The 18,158-nt window shown below is 44.1% G+C and overlaps 1 protein-coding gene across 8 annotated transcripts in view; it reads right to left on the bottom strand.

Moving 5' to 3' along the window:
- The window catches only part of SYNE2 (spectrin repeat containing nuclear envelope protein 2), a 337,489-nt gene extending 319,882 nt beyond the window's left edge, over nucleotides 1-17,607 (bottom strand). For 6 of the 8 annotated variants that reach the window (XM_049611445.1, XM_049611444.1, XM_049611443.1 and 3 more), the window contains exon 1: nucleotides 17,418-17,607. The gene's annotated coding sequence lies outside the window, so the exon portion shown is untranslated. Of the gene's footprint in view, nucleotides 1-17,205 lie in introns of all 8 variants that reach the window. The other 2 variants (XM_049611440.1, XM_049611439.1) reach the window with 2 other exon arrangements.
- Nucleotides 17,608-18,158: the final 551 nt, after the last annotated feature.

An 18,158-nucleotide genomic window follows, 5' to 3' on the forward strand; every position in this document is an offset into this window, starting at 1 on the left:
CTCTCTCTCTCTCTCTCTCTCTCTCTCTCTCTCTCTCTCTCTCTCTCCCCCTCCTACTCTGCCTCCCTCTCTCTGACTCTCCCCCCACTGGTGCTCAATGTCTCTCTCAAAATAAATAAATAAACTTAAAAGGAAAAACAAAAACAAAAAAAACATGAGCAGAGCCTTCCCCTTTGTTATAGCTTGAAAGTAAGACCAGGTGAATTCTTATACAGGCGGCCAAAATTGTAGATTCTCTTTTTGGTACTAACGGTAAAACAGTAATAATATTTAATATTTTTTTACTACTTAATTTATGGCAGATACATGTACCATCTCTTTAATCCTCACAAGTCCCTAAGACAAACACGATCTACCCCACTTAGGAAAACAGAGAAGGAAAGTAACTTGCTCAAGATCATCAGCAAGTCACTGGCCAGGCTTGCTGCGGGATCCAAACTCAGTGTCCTTAAAAGAAACTTCCTAACAGGCAAGATATAGCTAACGTACTCACTTATCCCATGATTCTGTTAGAGAAATTTGCCAGAGCGCATCTATCTGAGAATTCAACAGAGGAAGTAATTAACAGATCAATCTAGTGACAGAACTAAAATGGACCTTTGCTGGTTTCAATTCTCAGCTCTTCCTGCCCTTTCTCCTCTTTAAAATAAATAAATAAATAAGACGAAGCATGTTTTTTTGCCCACTGTTGCAGCTAACTGGCAAACTTGTGTAATAAATTAACTAACAGAACTGGTTTAGCAACAAATGAGATCAAGGTCTCTAAATTCCAATCATAGGTACATCACTGATTTGAAAGATGATCCACTAGCATTTAACTTAAGTTAAATTTCATGACAAAAGGCTTTCAGAACACAGTATAAAGAACTCCTATTTATGAAATCTCAGTAATAAACCCTGATACCAAATATTGAAGTGACAAAGGAAAAGCACAAACTCTAGCGACTCTGCTTAATTACTGCCAGGGTTCCAAGTGTTCAGAAAGAATCAAATGGTATAAACATAAGATTGTCCACAGTGATGATCTCTAGGGACAGGGACTGCAGGAATGGAAAGTGAAAATAGCATGAGGAAGAGCTTTTGCTTTTTAATATGTGTGTTGTTGGATTTTTGTTAAGAACACAGACACACACACACACACACACACACACACAACATATGTAAAGAAATGCACAAAGTCTTACCAGACTTAATGTTTAATCTGCATCCACGAGCCTGACATTGAGAGAACACATTTCATCACCTGACACAGGGGATAACATTAAGACTATCATTCTTGGGGCGCCTGGGTGGCTCAGTCGGTTAAGCGTCCGACTTCGGCTCAGGTCATGATCTCGCGGTCCGTGAGTTCGAGCCCCGCGTTGGGCTCTGCGCTGACAGCTCAGAACCTGGAGCCTGTTTCGGATTCTGTGTCTCCCTCTCTCTGACCCTCCCCCGTTCATGCTCTGTCTCTGTCTCAAAAATAAATAAACATTAAAAAAAATTAAAAAAAAAAAATAAGACTATCATTCTCTCTGCTCCTCTCCAACCCAACTAAAACAAGACTCGTTTTATAAAGTGTTCACCCTTTCCTACCCAAATGTTTCCATTTCATCAGAAGCAAGAGGGAAAAAAATCTTGAAGGACTTCAACCTTCAAGCAGCTCTGAAAGGAAACGAGTATCAGACCTTGCGAGAGAAGACTGGGAGTGGAACTCCCCCGACATTCTTCAAGTAACAAAGGGAAATCTCCCAGTGAGAGGGTTATTCTCTCCGCAAGGTAGAGACTATGTAATGGGAGGCTGAATGTGGAAATGATGAACAGTGCCACAGAGAGAGCAGTCTTCAGTGCTCACACACCTCATTCTTTCCAGCCCTGGTTTGCCTCTTGCTCCAAAAAGCCTGAAGAGGAAGATAAAAGTGAGAAGTGCTTTGTAATGCAAGTGAAAGTTCAAATAACATCAGACTTCTTCTGAACTATTTCTTCATCAGTGAAAATACTATTTGCCTCCCATAATGATTTTTGGAGATGCTTAGCATAAAATCTGAGACATAGTGCACAACGTTAGCTTCTTTCTTGAAGAATTAAATTCCTAACTGCCAGCTAGATGTCCACACTACCCCACCCTACCACCAAGACCAGCCATTGTCTCCCACCTGCTCCTCCTGTGTTTTCTCTCTCTCAACTAATGGCACCAACATTCTCTGCAGCACCTTCTTTATTTATTTGTTTGTTTATTTAAGAAATGAATTGTCTTTATTTTTTTTAATGTTTTTATTTTTGAGAGAGAGACAGAGTGTGAGCGGGGGAGGGACAGAGAGAGAGGGAGACACAGAATCCCAAGCAGGCTCCAGGCTCCCAGCTGTCAGCATGGAGCCCGATGCGGGCCTCGAACTCATGAACCATGAGATCATGACGTGAGCTGAAGTCAGATGCTGAACTGACTGAGCCACCCAGGCGCCCCAGGCACCTAATTCAGAACTCTCTCTCTTCCACCTCCTTTCAATACCTTCTGACTCTGTCCTCCGAATTTCTTCATCACTCAACTGGATTTCTCAAAACACCTTGCAATTGGACTCCCTGCCTCTCCAATACGTCTTTCAGAACATTATCCTGAAACAGAGTTCACCAAGCTTGGTTCCCTACTGACAAGAATATAGTCTATTTATGTGTTCAAACGTCCCCAAGATCTAACGAGGAAGCATCTATCGAGACCTCTCCCCCCGCATCTTGCCGTGAGCCCTGTACTTTATTTTATGCTCTTCTTCAGCCTCCAATCTACTCTCCTCCATTCTCCACCCACAAAAGCCCTACTCTACATTCTGGACCTGGCTATCCACCCAAATCTAATGTCAGTGTTCTACAAGACTAGTGCTAACTTCCCCCAAAGTAGGCATTGATTATCACTGACTTAATGTACCTACAGCCCTTGGCCTGCCCTTCTTTCATTCTGGATCATACTAGAGTAATTCATTGACAAGGCCATCTCCCCCAGCTCCTAAAGGACAGGGGCCATATCTGCTCGCTTCTGATTGCCCCCTAAACACCTGACACTCAGACCCTGTTCACTGTACCCTTGAACTGAACATAACTAGCATTTATTACAGTGTGTTCTGTAGTATTAAGCAACAGTGTACTGTCCATTATGTGTATTACCTCAGTAACATTCACAACACTCCTTTAAGGTAAGGGTATTTTGGCCTCCATTTTACGGACGAGGAAACTCTACTCAGAGAGGTTATATAATTTGTCCAAAGTGATACGGCTAGTATATGGCAAAGCCAGGATCTGAACCAAAGTCAGTCTGACCTCAGAAGCCACGCTCTTAACCATTACATTATACCACAGCCATTTCCAAAAATCCCTCGTTCTTTTAGTACTTATACACGTGGGACTATTCCCCAAGACCAGGACTCCAGTAAATTATATTTTATCCTATCAGCACATAGAGGCCATTTTGGCTCTGCTCTCATCCGGGGTCATAAACAAGCATATCGACAGTCTCCCAGATTCACTTTTCTCTTTTCCTATCCCCACCCCCAAACCCCTGAAAAGCAAATCAGAAAAAAATAATAATAATTTGGAAGACAGGGACAGGCAGACCATCAAATCTTCCCTTCTTCACGGAACATACAACATTAAGTCAGTTTATAAGGTTTAACAGGCATGTATAACCTAAAGAATATGTTGGATCATTCCAAAACCTACTTGTCCTGCTCAAACCTGAAATCAGCAGCAGTAACTAAGAAAACACATAGCCAACTGGGAGACAACATGATGACTCATGAAAGGGGCAAGCTTACTTTCCAAGTCTCAGAAAGCATCACCAACAGAGTCTTGTAACCAAATCATCAACCTGTGGTTATAAACATTCTGGAGTTTCTTTTCATCTGGCCTAGAAGGAATCATAACCAGTTCTGGACTAAACACTACCTATAAAATTAATTATTACACAACTAAGTTAAAGCTTCCCATCATGAAAGAAAGTACAAAGACTACAAAGGTGACAGGCTTTCTTTTAAACAAAAGTCTATTAACAAAGGAAAAATTCTTACTCAGTGTCATGAGATGATTAGAAAGGATATTCAAGACAACACTTGTGACCCATTTTTCCTGTCAACATACAAGTGTAAATAATAAAACACACCTTTAACAGTTTTAAAACCAGAATTTATAGTAGGCATTCCTTTATTTTCTTTTCTTTCTGAATCACTAGTTCAAAATTTTGAACTAAAAGCTGTAGGTAGCATGCATTATTCTGGCAAATGATCTCATTAATCACTTCTCGGCCTTTTGACTAAGATCAAGTGTAGCAAATGATCCCATCGTATGTTGGCTGTAACCTACCATAGTACTAACAGCTTCCATGCATTTAAGTTGTAGGGAGATTTTTCCTTTGTTATTTGTCTTGGGGGCATGGGAAGCAGTCTATTTATTTTGTTTCTTTTGCTTCAATTTATACTTAAGATAAAAATTACTTCTGAGTAATTAAATCTTTTTTATTTTTTTAATTTCCTTTTATTTTGATTTATCTTGAGAAAGAGAGAGACAGTGAGCAGGGGAGGGGGCAGAAAGAGGGGGGGGGGAGAGTGATTCTCAAGCAGGTTCTGCGCTGTGAGCGCAGAGCCCGATGAAAGGGTTGCAACTCACAAACCCTGAGATCACGACCTGAGCCAAAGTTGGACGCTTAACTGACTGAGCTGCCCAGATGCCCCTAACGAAATCGTTTTTTAAACAAAACTTAGCCAAATTGTACGGTATGACCCATTAATGGCTGTATCACACAGAAGTAGCCAAACCTGAAGATCTCAGCTGTAATACAATCATCTTTTCCTCAAGGTACCCCAACTTGTACCGCAAAGCCAGAGCAGGAGGAAACAGGTGGTCTGTCTGCATGGGTTAACTCTGCACACACACCTCCCCCGACCCCAAACATGAAGTGTCCTGCAGCCTGAGCTCTAACGAAATTGAGCTCTAGTGTCAATGAAAAGACTGTGTGTGGCACATGGACTAAGGTGAGTGGATTTTTGTTAAGATGTATTGTTCATCCGTAAATGTTAAGTACCTTTTCCTTTCTTTTCTTTTTTAAGAAATTTTTAATGTTTATTTATTTATTTATTTATTTTTTGAGAGAGAGAGAGAGAGAGAGAGAGAGAGCGAGCACGGGGAGGAGGGACAAAGAGAGAAGGGGACAGAGAATCCAAACCGGGCTCCAGGCTCCGAGCTGTCAGCACAGAGCCCTACGAGGGGCTCTAACTGGTGAACCGCGAGATCATGACCCGAGCCGAAGTCAGACCTTAACCAGACTGAGCCACGCAGATGCCCCAATACCTTTTCAAAAAAAAGCAACAGAATTGCTAAAATGAATAGTGAGAATTTTTAATTTAAATACACTAAAAATCTGCCTAGAGATCTACAAACTTTGTTCTGATACCTCCCTCCCCCAAAACATGCCTTTCAAATTAAAGGTTCCCCTTCAAGCAAAATATTTCAATTTTGGCAGTATGTGGGTTTGTATTCTTTCTTACTCTTCTGGAACATTATCTGTAAGTATCATGTATATATTGCTATCATGATAATGAAGGTTTATAAAATATTCAGATAGAATGTACTCACTAATGGGGTGCCTGGGTGGCTCAGTCAGTTAAGCGTCAACTCTTGAATTCGGCTCAGTTCATGATCCCAGAGTCGTGAGGTCGAGCCCAGTGTCAGGCTCTGAGCTGAGAGTGGAGCCTGTTTAAGACTCTCTCTCTCTCTCTCTCTCTCTCTCTCTCAAATTAAAAAAAAAAAGAATGTATTCACTGATATAGCCAGTATATTTATTTTTAGTGAATTTTGATAGGAATCTATGTACACGTCTCCACACAACTGTTCTGTTTTACCTTTTGTGTAAGTGAACTCCAGATAAACTGGATCTATAATTTAATGTGTAACCATGAAATGCCTATTTGTGATTCAGTTTCATATTTATCTCTAGCATCTTAACAGCTCAAATAATTTAAAATCTAATTACTTACGGATGAAATAATATATGTGGAATTTACTTCAAAATAATCCAGCATGGGGGGGGGGGGGTAGGTGAAGGTACATACAGGTAGGACCACATTGGCAGGATTTAATAATTACTGATATTGAGTAATATTGACACAGGAGTTCATTTCACGATGATCTCTGCTTGTGAATATACGTGAAAATTTTCGTAATAACGTTTTCTTAAAATCCAGTTAACGGGGCACCTGGGTGGTTCAGTCAGTATAGCACCCGACTCTTGATTTCCACTCAGGTTCACAATCTCACAGTTTGTGGGTTCGAGCTCCACGCTGACAGCACAGAGCCTGCTTGGGATTCTCCCTCTGACCCTCCCTCCCACGTGCTCTCTGTCTCTCTCTTTCTCAAAATAAATAAATAAACATTTTCAAACTAAATAAATAAAAATAAAATCCAATTTACTACTGCTCCAGTGTCAGACATAACATCACAATTTTGAGTTTCTGTTTTACCCACATAGCAATTAATGTTTTACATGACACTTCATCAGTGCCAACACTCCTTTTATTTTTTTTTTTTCAACGTTAATTTATTTTTGAGAGACAGAGCATGAGCACCAACAGGGGAGAGGCAGAGAGGGAGACACGCAACCCGAAGCAGGCTCCAGGCTCCGAGATGTCAGCACACAGCCCGACGCGGGGCTCGAACTCACGAACCGTGAGGTCATGACCTGAGCTGAAGTCAGACGCTTAGCTAACTGAGCCACCCGGGCGCCCCTACCCAACGCTGTGAGGCGTTGGGGCTCCTGGGTGGCTCAGCTGAGTGTCTGACTCTTGGTTTCTGCTCGGGTCATGATCTTGCAGTTTTGTGGGTTTGAACCCCGCACCGGGCTGCGGAGCCTGCTTGGGACTCTCTCTCCCTCTCGTTCTGCCCCTCCCCGATTCACGTTGTCTCTTCCTCTCTCAAATACACTATTATGAAAGAAAGAAACAAACACACAAACGGTGGGGCAATAAATGCCTTGGACATCCCTGGCTACAAAACCCTCAGATGTGGCTTAGCCTTGGAAACCGTCAACTCACATTGGTGAACATGACACTACGTAGGAAAGCAATGGTGCCCACTGGGAAATACGTGGAGACACATACAACCCCGTATACCCAAAGCACTTCACAATGGCTCCTAATCTAAATGATATGGGAGAAAACCCTTAATTAGCAGTGAGCTAACTTTAGTAAGGAAGGACTTGGTATTTTATGGACTGATATTCTGCGGCACAACTGCTGTTCTTTGTAGGCTGGCTGTCATCTGTAAGGAGCCAAAGACGTGAGGAAACATAATGAGGAATCATTGACACCAATACCATACTTCATAATGAATAATGGGTACAAGAGGGGAAACCGAGTAATAAAAACACACATTGGAACTAAGGTGATGCACTTCATAAATTGTTAGAGCATAAGGGGTTGCGGGTGGGGGGGTGGGGAAGGACAATGGAGTAAATATCACATTTCTAAAGCATACTCCTAGAATTTTGGAGCTGTGAAAAAAATCTCAGAGATCATCTAATCCTCTATGCCAGTGGTTCACAAACTTGAGAGCGTACGTCAGAATCACTTGGATGGCTTGTTAAACAAAGACTGCCGCCGCCCCCCCCCCCATCCCCGCCCCCTCAAGGTTTCCGATTCGGTAGAATCGATGCTGCTGGTCCCCAGAACACAATCAGGCAAGCACTGTGTTAAGCTCACTCCCATTGCCCTGTTCGTGTCTCCTTTGCAGGGATCACCAGTTACCACACTGGATTCCATGCTCCTCTGCGTGTGGGCCTTGCCCCTATTGGACAATTGCCTTTCTAAGAGCAAGGGACATCAATTTTCAGAAATGTTCCAGAGCCCAGATTCAATAAATATTTACAAGATAAATTAACTTGTTGAGTGAATGGAGTTTTCCCACTCATTTAGAGTCGAGTGTTTGCCAGTGTGTTAATATTCAGAATAGGGACACATTTGCATACCCGGATAGACAGAAGCTACTCACTGACGACAAACAGCAAACACTGGCGATACTCAAAGCAAGACCAAAAGTCAGCTGGAACCAGCGCCAACAAGTAGATGGCAAATTCTAGAGAGATCCAAGAACTGCATCTCGGACTAGAGTTTTCTTTTTTTCTTTTTAGTTTATTTATTTACTTTGAGAGGAGGGGCGGGGGAGCAGAGAGAGGAAGAAAGAGAGAATCCTAAGCAGGCTCCATGCTGCCAGCACAGGGCTCTATCTCAGGAACTGAGAGGTCATGACCTAAGCCAAAATCAAGAGTCAGACGCTTAACTGACTGAGCCACCCAGGCGTCCCTCAGACTGGAGTTTTCAATCCAATATGGACTCTGACAAGCAGAAACTTGAGGTTCACTTTTGTCAAACATGTTACTTTGACCTGAGGAGCTATAACCGAGTACTTTTCATCTCACACGCCATCCAAAGAAAGGAATGCTTCCAAACTCATGTTTTGAAGTTTCTCAGAGTCTGGAAAATATCAGCACAGGTGGACTGATTCCTTTTCCCCATCCACCTTCTTCCTCCTGATGTTGCCCAGAGGAAAGAAAAGAAGCACAACACGCTCTGCAGTGCCTGTCTGGAGAGTTCTCCAAGTCCGGGTGTTCTGAATGTTGTAATACCCTCCAGTTTCCTGAAGTATCTTTGCATCATAGCAATGATCTGTTCCATGGCAAGTCAGCAGATTTAGTGTAAGAAAACGAACTATGCTGGGGCGTCTAAGCAATTCAGTCGGTTAAGCGCTGACTTCGGCTAAGGTCATGATCTCACGGTTCACAAGTTTGAGCCCCACAGCTTCAGAGCTGCCGACAGCTCAGAGCCTGAAGCCTGTTTCAGATTCTATGTTTCCGTCTCTATCTGCCCCTCCCCTGCTCACGTTCTGTCTCTCTCTCTCTCTCTCAAAAATAAATAAACATTAAAAAATAATTTTTTTTAATTTTTAATGTTTATTTTTGAGACAGAGAGAGACAGAGCATGAGCAGGGGAGAGGCAAAGAGAGAGGGAGACATAGAATCCGAAGCAGGCTCCAAGCTGTGAGCACAGAGCCCAATGTGGGGCTTGAACCCACACACTGTGAGATCATGACCTGAGCTGAAGTCAGACGCTTAACCGACTGAGCCACCCAGGCGCCCCTAAAAAAAAATGTTTAAAGAAAATGAACTATGTTCTGATTTCTGAATTTCACTACTTCTTTAAATATATGACAATAACACAAAGGTCAAGGGAGAGTAATGGAAATATACTATTACAAACAGGGTTTTTCATCCATACACGAGATGGGATTATAACACTTGAAGTAAACTGTGTAAGTTAAAGGTGTATACTATAAACCCTAAAGCAGCCACTAAAGTAACAAAATAGAGAGTGATAGCTAATAAACCAAAAAAGGATATCTTTACTATATATAAAAATTTTCTATCCTTTACTATATACAAAAATAGTAAAAAAAAAAAAATATATATATATATAGATTATGTGTGTATATATATATATATATATATATAATCAATAAATCCAAAGACCAAAAAGGAGAAAAAAGGAACAAAGAACAGATGAAAAAAGCAGAAAACATATAGGAAGGTTCTAGATTTAAACCTAACCATATTCATAATCACTTAAAATATAAATGGTCTAAACAACCCAATTAACAGACAGAGTTCATCACACTGGATAAAAAAGCAACACTCTTCAAGGCAGTGAAGCATAACTCTCCACTCTTTAAGCATGAGCTGCACATAGTGACTCCCTTACCAAAAAGTACGTACAGAAGGGGGAGAAAAAAAGTAACTTTACAGGGGAGAACCCTGACAAAAAGTACCTCAGCCAGGTGATCAAGGTTAACCTGAATAGGGATAAGTCCTGTTGATATTCCTCTGACATGGTACAATCAGAATACACACTCTGTTCAAGTGCACATGAGACATTTACGTAAAGAAATTATATTCTGAGCTATAAAATAATTCTCCATAAACGTAAAAGGATTTGAGCCACACAAAGTACGGCTCTTTGACAACAATGGAATTGAATTAGAAATCAGTAGCGGAAAGATCTCTGGAAAATCCACAAATATTTGGAAACCAAGCAATATACTGCTGGGTAACTCAGGGTCCGAGAACATAACAACAACAACAACAACAAAGTTTTCAAGTATTTTGAACCGAATAAAAATAGAATCACACCGTATCGAAAGTTGTGAGATGTCACTAAAACAGTACCCGGGAGGAAATTTACAGCACTAAACATCTATACGGCAAAAGAAAAACAGTCACAAAATCAGTGACCTAAAGAAACTAGAATAAGAAGAGCAAATTACAACCAAAGGAAGCAGAAGAAAGGAAATAATAAGGATCAGAATGAAAAGTCAATTAAATAGAAAACAGAAAAACAAGAGAATATCAATAAAACCAATAGCTGGTTCGTCGAAAAGGTCAATTAAAGTGACAGACTTCTAAACCTTGGTGCTACTGAGGTTTTGTCGCAATGGTTTTTTGTTTAGAGGATCTCTCCTGTTCACTGTAGGTTCCTGAACAGCATCCCTGGTCGTGACCCACTAGATGCCAACAGCAAATGCCGCCCACCCCCCAACCCCTAACACACACAAGACATCGCCGCCATACATTACCTGTCTCTAGAAATCGCCAAGGGTTCCCAGCAGTGGTAGGGTAAACTGCAACCCACACTTCCCTCTGTAAACAAATATTAACTCAAAGTAAACTGACCTAAATGTAAAATGAAAAGTTTATAGGTTTACATTCTTTGATAGAGCTTTCCTAAGAGTTTTATAACTCTTAGAAAAAAATCTTTGTCACCTTGAGTTAGGCAAAAATTTCTCAAGGTACCATATCAAAAGTACAATTCATAAAAGAATAAATTGATAAATTGGACTTCATTACAATTTAAAATTTCTGATCTTCAAAGATACTGTTAAGAGAACATAAGACGAGGAATAGACTGAAAGTAACTATTGCAAATAATGTATCTGATAAAGAACTTATTTCTAGAAAATATAAAGAATCCGTGGGGGGACAGCAGGGTGGCTCAGTTGGTTAAGCATCTGGCTTCAGCCCAGATCTGATCTCCAGGTTCATGAGTTCAAGCCCTACATCAGGTTCTCCGCTGTCAGCATGGAGCCTGTGTCAGATCCTTTGTCACCCTCTCTCTCTCTCAAAAATAATTTGTAAAAAATTAAAAAAAAAAAAAAAGTGGGGCTCCTGAGCAGCTCGGTTGGTTAAGTTTCTGACTTCCATTCAGGTCGTAATCTCATGGTTTGGTTCGTGAGTTCAAGCCCTGCATTGGGCTCTGTGCTAACAGCTCAGAGCCTGGAGCCTACTTCGGATCCTGTGTCTTCCTCTTTCTCTCTGCCCCTCCCCTGCCCTGCTTGCGTGCACGCTCTCTCTCTCTTTCTTAAAAATAAGTAAGTATATGCTAGGAATTTACCCAAGGGATACAGGAGTACTGATGCATAGGGGCACTTGTACCCCAATGTTTACAGCAGCACTCTCAACAATAGCCAAATTATGGAAAGAGCCTAAATGTCCATCAACTGATGAATGGATAAAGAAATTGTGGTTTATATACACAATGGAGTACTATGTGGCAATGAGAAAGAATGGAATATGGCCCTTCGTAGCAACGTGGATGGAACTGGAGAGTGTGATGCTAAGTGAAATAAGCCATACAGAGAAAGACAGATACCATATGGTTTCACTCTTATGTGGATCCTGAGAAACTTAACAGAAACCCATGGGGGAGGGGAAGGAAAAAAAAAAAAAGAAGAGGTTAGAGTGGGAGAGAGCCAAAGCATAAGAGACTCTTAAAAACTGAGAACAAACTGAAGGCTGATGGGGGGTGGGAGGGAGGGGAGGGTGGGTGATGGGTATTGAGGAGGGCACCTTTTGGGATGAGCACTGGGTGTTGTATGGAAACCAATTTGACAATAAATTTCATATATTGAAGAAAAAAAATAAGTATATATGTGTATGCATATATAAAGAATTCTCAAAACTCAATAAGGAAACAACCAACCCAATAAAAAAAAATGGGCAAAAAATATACACAGAAACCTCAATAATGAAGATATATGGGTGGGAAATAAGCATATGATTAGTCATCAGGGAAATGCAAATTTAAACCACACTGAGAATACCACTACATCTCTAGTCGAAGTCTATGAAAAGCCTGACCATACCAAGTGTTGGCAAGGATGCAGAAGTCTCGCACGCAACTTTGGGAATGCACAATGGTATAACCACTCCAAAACATATATCCACCATGTGATCCAGCCATTCCACTCCTAAACACTTACCCTGGGGAAATAAAAGCAGATGCCTACACAAGACTGTATAATGTTCACAGTAGCTTTATTTTTAATAGTCAAAAACTGGAAAAAAAAAAAAAAAAGCCAAATACCAATCAATGGGTATATGGACGAACGAACCGGGGTATATCCATACAGTGGAATACCATTCAGCAACAAAAAGGAATGACTCATTGATACACGCAATGTGGAGGAATCTCAAAATAATCATGCTAAGTGAAAGAAGCCAGACAAAAAAGAGACCCTGCTATATGATCTCATTTACACAAAATTCTAAAAATACCAACTAATCCATAGAGTCAGAAAGCTATCTTTGGCTGTCTGGGGTAGGAGAATGCAGGTGTAGGGAGGGGCTGAAAGGAGAGATGGTTTCACAAGTCTACACAGAAGTTAAAAACATGGCGAATTTCACACTCTAAACGTGTGGCTTACCATGTGTCAATTATACTCACCAGAGCCAGTGTAAGAATTATCACACTAGGGGTGCCTGAGTGGCTCAGTCAGCTAAGCATCCGGCTGTCAGTTTCGGCTCAGGTCATGATCTCACGGTTTCGTGAGTTCGAGCCCCGCGTCAGGCTCTGCGCTCACAGTGCGGAGCCCGCTTGGGATTCTCTCTCTCCCCCTATCTCTACCCTTCCCCCACTCACACTGTCTCTGTCTCTCTCAAAATAAATAAATAAACTTAAACTAAAAAAAAAAAAAAAGAATTATCACACTAAACCACAAAGTGCAGACGGTGTAAGATAACCATCAAAAAAGAGCATAACCTGCAATTCAGTGAAGAATTACAGGCTTTAAACCTAAGGGATTCTACACTATTCCAGACCCACTCCTTTACTTGGTAAAAGTAGGAAAGGGGGGCATATGACACAAGTCATTGGTCGATGTGAAAGCAAGGATAAAAAGTGAACGCACAGTGAAACCCTGAACAACAGGCTGTTGCATTTAACATTAATGTGATTTCTTAATTAAGATGTAGCCAATGGGAAATAGTTCATAATAAGAAAAAAAAGGAAAAATGCTTTAGGGTTTCCAGTTTGGCCTGTTCCACGCCGGGGAAGAACCAGGTGCCTTCCTCCCACCACAGTCCCAAAGAACGCATCTTTTCCAGCACTGTCAGGTATATATTGCCACGGCTCGTCCATCGAGACAGGGACTCTGTCTTTTGATGTTGGCACTATGGTCAAATGTAAGTGTTTTGAGGTCAGAGAGCCTGGTTTCCTATCCTAGCCTCTGCCATTCACCTACCAGGTAACCTCAGAAAGTTACCTGATGCCCAGTTTTAGAACCTATAAACCAGGGCTCATAGGCTATATGAGGATTCAATGGGAATTTATCCACACCTTGGCCTACAAGAAGGCCCTGCTCGATCCTTCGATTAAGTGATTGTCTTCACTTAGTCCCTTCCCACCAGCTGACAGTGTTCAGGCCCAACCAGCTTCTCCCAGTTCCAACAAATCCACACGCTGCCCAGCTCACTCCTGACTCAATGCTATTTCCACTGCTGATCTTCTTCCAAGTCTCTAACCTCCCCACCATCTCCCGCCCCAACAACATGGCCGGCTCCTTCTCATCAAAGACACAGCTTAACTGTCAGCTGCACAGAGAAGCCATCTCACTAGTAACACAGGAGCCCCTGGTCTCGGTCTCAGCATCCCATGGTCTCCTTCCTTCTATTCAACGTTCACTCAACAAATAGTTCTCAAGGCCCTACCGCACGCCAGGCACCGTTCCAGGGTCTGAGGCTACAACAGTGGCCACGACAGCATGGATGGAGTGCAATCCAGTGGGGGAAGACGGACCATTCACAAGTGAGTAAAAAACAGAGAGTATGTTAGTTCCACCGTCATAAGGGCCACGGAGAGCTCTGCGCTGTCAGCTCGGGGCCTGGAGCCTGCTTCGGATTCTGGGCGTCTCTCTCCATCTCTGCCCCTCCCCTGCTCACATTCTGTCTCTCTCCCTCAAAACTTAAAAAAAATAAATAAATAAGTGCCATGGAGAAAAATAAATTGTGAACAGGGGAAAGGGAACGGGGGTTGCAAGAGGGGCTGTGATTTTAAATCTGGGGTTTTGCCAAGCCTCACTGAGAACACAATTTTTTTTTTAAGTTTCTTGATTTTGAGAGAGAGAGAGAGCATGCATGAGAGGGGCAGAGAGAGAGAGAGAGAGAGAGAGAGAGAATCTCAAGCAGGCCCCGTGCTGTCAGCGCAGAGCCCTGACATGAACCCACGTGTCATGAACTGTGAGATCATGTCCTGAGCTGAAATCAAGAGTTGGCCGCTCAACCCACTGAGCCACCCAGGTGTCCTTCTGAAAACACAATAATGAGGAAAGAAGTGAAGGCGGTCAGGGAGGGAGCCAGACAGAAATGAGGGCTGGGCCGGGGGCATTCCAGGCAGAGGCAACAGCAAGTCCAAAGGTAACCTCAAACAGCAAGGAAACTGGTTTGGCTGCAGAAGTATGAACAAGAAGAAGTACAGCAAAAAGGTGTAGGACTGGGGAAGGAGGAGGACCAGACGTGGGTAAGCTCTGGGCCCACAGTCAGGTCTGCCTTCCACTCGGGGATGGGAAACCACTGAAGGGCTTTCAACAGGGAAGTGTGCGATCTGATGGACATTTTAAAATCTGCAATTAGTTTGCTAATGTTTTTCACGTTCTGTGGATCTTCCCCAGATCTTCCCCGCTGCTGGCGGGAACCACAGCAGTCCCCGTGCTGTTGTTAACTCCGGCACCTACCACAATACATTGTAGGCACTCAATAAATATGTATTAGATGAATGAGGTAATCTATGCAAAGCATTTACTGGTACAGAATAAGCGCTCCATAAATGGTAACTATTTTTGTTTGGAACTCCAGATTTCAGCACAGTGGCCGACATATGGTAAAAGCTTATTTGAGTAAATGAATAATTTCGTGAAGTTATTAAAAATCTATATTAAAAACATATGATGAGTAATGACAAATTAATCAGTTGCTTTTCACCCTGTTCCTTACTTATCAAGGCATGGCTGATTCTATTTTTGAGCTTTAAATTGTTAAGCTACCATAGGGGCGCCTGGGTGGCTCAGTGGGTTAAGCATCTGACTTCCGCTCAGGTCATGATCTCATGGTCTGTGGGTTCAAGGCCCGGGTCAGGCTCTGTGCTAACAGATCAGAGCCTGAAGCCTGCTTTGGATTCTGGGCCCCCTCTCTCTCTGCCCCTCCCCCACTCATACTCTGTCTCTTTCTCAAAAATAAACATTAAAAAATTAATAAACTTTAAACTACTGAGGGCACTACCTAGAATAATCCCATTGTGACTCAGTTCTCAAAACATACTGCAGTATCCCGCAAACACAATTAGCACCAATGCACTGAAATGCCTTTAAAATTTCTAATTGGGTGAACTTACATCTTTTTTTTTTTTTTTAGTAATCTTAATGTACGAGGTTAAGCTGACCCAAACTGGTTTGATTTTCATTTTTACTGAATTCAAATAAGGCTCAGTTAACTGAAACAGGTGAACAAAGAACTAAGAATTTCCACTTTTTATTTATTTTGACATCTCCAGAGTCTTTATCGCCAAAAAAAAAAAAAAAACCAAAACTTAATGAGGATTACACCTGCTCCCTTCTCCCTCGTGGTGCTCTGGGGCAGGGGGCCATAATGGCGGGGCTAAGACCGTTTAGTAATTATCTCGGGAAAAGCCTTTGGAAGTCTCGACAGTTTTCCAGAAATAAAACTAAAGAAGGAGTCATGCATTCACGTACAAAAACACGCCAAATATTCCATCTCATAAAAGGTGAACACCCTCTCCTGGCGATATTTACAAGGTCTCAATGGCAGGGACCCAGAGCGGCAAAGGGCCAGGTATGGTTCAGATGTTTAATTGTAACCCCCAACCCTAAACGCGGCCGAACTCATCCTAGCACAACCATATAATATCTGCAAGGAGGACTTCGGAGCTATGGAAACTTTCAAAACAGCAGATGAAAGTTGCTTGAAATCAAACGAACTTCTAAAAAGAAAAAGATGCAGAAGTATAGAGCGGCTACAAAGAAGCCTCTCGGTTTGGCTCTGACTTGCTGGTGCTTGTACACAATCGTGCCTGCTAGCATCCAGCTCAGACGCTCCCTTCCATTAGGGGAGGGGAAAATAATAACTTTCGGAAATAACAAGCGTCCACAAAGGCAAATGTTACACGGGACTTCTCAAGCTCCATCTAATAAGGTGGCTCACGTAGTTTCGAGCAGCACCGATTCCACACAACTCTCCCCGCCCCCTGCTTTTTTTTTTTTTTTTTTAACATTAGGAAAATAACCTAAGGAGGAAAAGGTGCTACCGTCAGACCCTCAAGGCAATTTCAGACAACAAAGACCCCAAGCAATCAAAATGGAATTATAATCCGAGCAGTCCGAGCGGCCCCTGGCGCGGGGGCGCTTGGCTGCCGCGCCCGCCACGGTTCCTGGAGCGCAGGGGCCGGCGGGTCCCCGCGCCCTCTCCAGCCCGGGTGCGCCCCGGCCCGCGGGTTCTCGGGGACTCGGGGCGAGCCTCGCGCCGCCCACGATTTGGCAATCTGTGAGCCGCTGCTCTCCACGTTCTATCTCACGCGGGGTTCAAAATCTTTCCCGCCCAGGCTTGACGCGAGGAAAGAAAACAATCAGCGGATCCCGAGCGCTGGGGCCTGGGCCGGGAGGGGGCGGCAGGGGGGATCAGGGCCGAGCCCCCAGCGCAGCCCCTTTCTGAGCCGGGCGGACCGGCGGGCTGGGGCCCGGAGGTGACACAAAGAAGCCGGAGAGACAAACGCCACCCGCTGGCGCTCGCTCCAATCCCCGGAGCGCCCCGCCCGCTGACAAGTTTGCGGCGCCCTCCACGCACCCCGCTCTCCCCACCTGGGCAAAGTTTCCGGTGGCCTGGCTCGGACCCCGACATCGGGTCGGTTCTCGTGCCTGCTGTCCCCCGCACTCTGCTCGGGGACCTTTCCCTCCCTCGCCCCCGCCCCTTCCCCTCCCTCCCGCTCTCCCTCCCTCCCGCTCTCCCTCCCCGCCACAGCCCGCTCTCTCCGGGGCGCACCGGGGTGCTGGGGGCCCGCGGCCGCGCTCACCCGCCGCTGGCCTGGCGAGGGGCGAGGGCGCGGGCTGGGGCGGGCCCGGGTCGGCGCCCTGCTTGCCTAGCTCCCTCGATCGCGCCTTTTACTCGTCCTCCCGTCCGCTTTTTCGGTCCAGAAGGCTCGGGGCTCAGCAGAGCGCGCTCCGCTCCTTGGCGCTCGGAAAGCTGAAAACCACGCCCCGCGCCTTCCCCGCCCGCCGCCTGCCGCTGAGTCCCGCGCTCGCCGCTCCGCGGCCAGTGTGGAGCTAGCCCGAGAGCACCGGAGGCGGGGCCGCCGGCCTCCCACCTCTCAGGCCCCGCGGCCGCCGTGGCCTGGCAACTTTCTTCCCAGGTTTTGGGACTTCAGAGAGGGGGGCGGGGAGATGCTAACTCAGAAAGCAGGTTAACGACCGGGGGTAGGAAGAATGTCACAAACTCCCAAAAAAGCGTTTCTGCCGGATTTCATCCAGGAACTTCGCTAACCTTCCTGGACTCCTGGTTCTTTGAGTAAGAGAGTAAGGGAGTAAGAGAGCAGATGTGCAAATTAGCTACCAAACCTTGATCGAGTCATCTAACCTTTCTGGACCCTTTGTAAAATGAGGATTTGAGATTAGATGACCTTTACCATCTGGGTCAGTATTTCTAATAGCGTGGTCTAGACTTCAGGATCACCTGGAAGGTAGGGAAGGCCCTTGTTACAATACAGAAGGCCTGGGGCGCCTGGGTGGCGCAGTCGGTTAAGCTTCCGACTTCAGCC

This window comes from Panthera uncia (genome assembly GCF_023721935.1).
Source record: "Panthera uncia isolate 11264 chromosome B3 unlocalized genomic scaffold, Puncia_PCG_1.0 HiC_scaffold_1, whole genome shotgun sequence".
Classification (NCBI taxonomy): Eukaryota; Metazoa; Chordata; class Mammalia; order Carnivora; family Felidae; genus Panthera; species Panthera uncia.